This window comes from Nerophis ophidion, linkage group LG08, assembly GCF_033978795.1.
Source record: "Nerophis ophidion isolate RoL-2023_Sa linkage group LG08, RoL_Noph_v1.0, whole genome shotgun sequence".
Lineage (NCBI taxonomy): Eukaryota > Metazoa > Chordata > Actinopteri > Syngnathiformes > Syngnathidae > Nerophis > Nerophis ophidion.
In genome coordinates, this window is record NC_084618.1 from 12905829 (window position 1) to 12909796 (window position 3968).

Genomic DNA, 3968 nt, shown 5'->3' on the forward strand with positions numbered 1-3968 from the left:
TAAGAATATAACAAAAAAAACTATGCAGTAGTGACCATATACTGTAAAAAAAACAACAAAAAAAACACTTTTACAGTAAAATTCTGGTGACTGAGCTGCTGGTTTTCAAAATAAAATGTAAATATTTTTTTGCAGCCTATGTAAAAAAAATAGTTAATGTATTATATACATATATATATATACACTTGTATATTTATATATTACTCATTGTTAAAAGCGGTCCTTTGAGGTAAACCCCAACTGCAATGTGGCCCTCGATGAAAACCAGTTTGACGCCCCAGTTTAACGTGAAATGTCGTGTGTTGGACTTTTCAGCCGCTTGCCAAAGTGGCGGACATGCCGAGCGCCACAAGGTTCCTGATTAAGTGGAGCGGATGAAGGCAATTATGGCATTACTGCTTTCACATGGACATGGATGACTCTTCACATGCCCAACCTAAGTGTGTGTACTCCAACTTGTTGCTACACTTTCCACCTACAGACGGTGAAAAGTCATCCATTCATCCAAAGAAAAAGGGCTTTTGTGAAGTCTTTGGGGTTCTTGCACGCTAGATTCACCCAAGCATGCATTCATGGGCCTCGCTTTGTGCACGGCGAAGAGAAAAATCCCACACTAGCTCCGCAGCAAAATGCCGTGTTAAGATTCAGGGCCGATTTCGGGATTGAGTCCAACCCCTAGTTGATTACTTTGATTGATTGATTGATACTTTTATTAGTAGATTGCACAGTACAGTACATATTCAATACAATTGACCACTAAATGGTAACACCCAAATAAGTTTTTCAACTTGTTTAAGTCGGGGTCCACGTTAATCAATTCATGGTACAAATATATACTATCAACATAATACAGTCATCACACAAGTTAATCATCATAGTATATACATTGAATTATTTACATTATTTACAATCCGGGTGGTGGGATGAGGAGCTTTGGTTGATATCAGAACTTCAGTCATCAACAATTGCATCAACAGAGAAATGTGGACATTGAAACAGTGTAGGTCTTATTTAGTAGGATATGTACAGCCAGCAGAGAACATAGTGAGTTCACATAGCATAAGAACAAGTATCTACATTAGAAGTACATTTGAGTTGTTTATAATCCGGGGAGATGGGATGTGAATGGAGGGTATTAGTAAAGTGTTGAAGTTGCCTGGAGGTGTTGTTTTAGAGCGGTTTTGAAGGAATATAGAGATGCACTTACTTTTATACCTGTTGGGAGTGCATTCCACATTGATGTGGCATAGAAAGAGAATGAGTTAAGACCTTTGTTAGATCGAAATCTGGGTTTAACGTGGTTTGTGGAGCTCCCCCTGGTGTTGTGGTTATGGCAGTCATTTACGTTAAGGAAGTAGTTTGACATGTGCTTTGGTATCAAGGAGGTGTAGCGGATTTTATAGACTAGGCTCAGTGCAAGTTGTTTTACTCTGTCCTCCACCCTGAGCCAGCCCACTTTGGAGAAGTGGGTTGGATTGAGGTGTGATCTGGGGTGGAGGTCTAAAAGTAACCGGATTAGCTTATTCTGGGATGTTTGGAGTCTAGATTTGAGGGTTTTGGAGGTGCTGGGGTACCAGGAGGTGCAAGCGTAATCGAAGAAGGGTTGTTTCATCAACTGTGGGCGCCTCACCATTTGATTCCCATTTTTGGGGTGACCAGTCCATTCTCGATTCAACTTGGTTCTTGTAGTGTATTATTGGGTATGTAAATGATAATAAAATAAATGATAAATGATAAATGGGTTGTACTTGTATAGCGCTTTTCTACCTTCAAGGTACTCAAAGCGCTTTGACACTACTTCCACATTTACCCATTCACACACACATTCACACACTGATGGAGGGAGCTGCCATGCAAGGCGCCAACCAGCACCTATCAGGAGCAAGGGTGAAGTGTCTTGCTCAGGACACAACGGACGTGACGAGGTTGGTACTAGGTGGGATTTGAACCAGGGACCCTCGGGTTGCACACGGCCACTCTCCCACTGCGCCACGCCGTCCCCAAAACCTTCGCAATACAGTTTAAAAAAGCTCCTCTGGCTGCTGACCTACGACAGTTGGCCTAACAGACGTCTTTTTACAACAGGGGTGTCAAACTCAAATACAGAGTGGGCCAAAATTTCAAACTGAACAAAGCCGCGGGCCAAGGTTGAACGAAACCTTTTAATAGGGACCCAAACAAGTTTTGCAATGAATATTGAACAAGCAAGGCTTGGTGGGCCAGGGGTTAGTGCATCTGCCTCACAATACAAAGGTCCTGAGTAATCCTGGGTTCGATCCCGGGCTCGGGATCTTTCTGTGTGGAGTTTGCATGTTCTCCCCGTGACTGTGTGGGTTCCCTCTGGGTATTTGGGCTTCTTCCCGTGGAACAGGCAGAGCTTATATAACGTAATAGTGCAAAATCAACTTTCATAAAACATCAGTGGTATATTAAATAAAATTTAATTAAAAAAAGTAATGCCTCTTTTCTATTTGCAGCCTTCTGAGATGAATATCAACATTAACTTTTTCCACAGGCTAATAAATTCAAATATAAAATAAAAATGAGGTGGGCGGGGTTTGGTAGTAGCGTTCCGGAAGAGTTAGTGCTGCAAGGGGGCAAGGGGGTCTGGGTATTTGTTCTGTTGTGTTACACTGCAGGTGTTCTCCCGAAATGTGTTTTGTCATTCTTGTTTGGTGTGGGTTCACAGTGTGGCGCATATTTGTAACAATGTTCAAGTTTTTTTATACGGCCACCCTCAGTGTGACCTGTATGGCTGTTGACCAAGTATGTGTTTGTGAAAAGCCGCATATATTATGCTGTTTATATGGAGGAAAAGAGGACGTGACGACATGTTGTAGAGGACGCTAAAGGCAGTGCCTTTAAGGAACGTTCCCAATATTGTTGTCCGGGTGGAAATCGGGAGAATGGTTGCCCAGGAAGATATTCGGGGAAGGGCACTCAACTTCGGGAGTCTCCTGGGAAAATCGGGAGGGTTGGCAAGTATGAGTATTAGCGGTGAATGTGGTGTTACCGGCGGGCCAGCCCTAATGTTAATTTGATATTGCCTCAAGGGCCATATGAAATTAAACGGTTGGCCAAATTTGGCCCGCGGGCCACATGTTTTACAATGACATTTTTTAAAATATTGTTTACAAAAAGCACAGGATTCTAATCAGTCTAAAAAAAATAAAATGGAGCAACAACAACTCTAACCCCGCCCCAGTTTTACAATATTTGGGATATAAATTTACAAAGCAATTGAGAAGACATACAAATACAATACTAAAAAAATATACACATTACAGGCCAAAAGTTGGGACACACCTTCTTATTCAATGTGTTTTCTTTATTTTTTTGACTATTTACATTGTAGATTGTCACTGAAGACATCAAAACTATGAATGAACACATGTGGAGTTGTGTACTTAACAAAAAAAGTTGAAATAACCAATCGTTTTATGTTCTACTTTCTTCAAAATAGCCACCCTTTGCTGCGATTACTGCTTTGCACACTCTTGGTATTCTCTCGATGAGCTTCAAGCACAACTGTGAACTGAAACCCATTTCAGGTGACTACCTCTTGAAGCTCATCGAGAGAATGCCAAGAGTGTGCGAAAGATTAATCAGAGTAAAGGGTGGCTATTTTGAAGGAACTAGAATATAAAACGTATTTTCAGTTATTTCACCTTTTTTTAAGTACATAATACCACATGTGTTCATTGATAGTTTTGATGTGATAACCTACAATGTAAATAGTCATGAAAATAAAGAAAACGCATTGAATGAGAGGGTGTGTCCAAACTTTTGACCTGTACTGTATATCAATGATAATAATAACAATTTCAATATCGACCAATTCAAATTCCTTGTGTCTTATATTCTTGGCTAATAAAACTGATTCTGATTATAGAGTAAATCTGGCAATAGTTGTTTAATGTTTTAATCCCAAAACTGTTTAATAAAAAAAATAAATGACAATATACTCC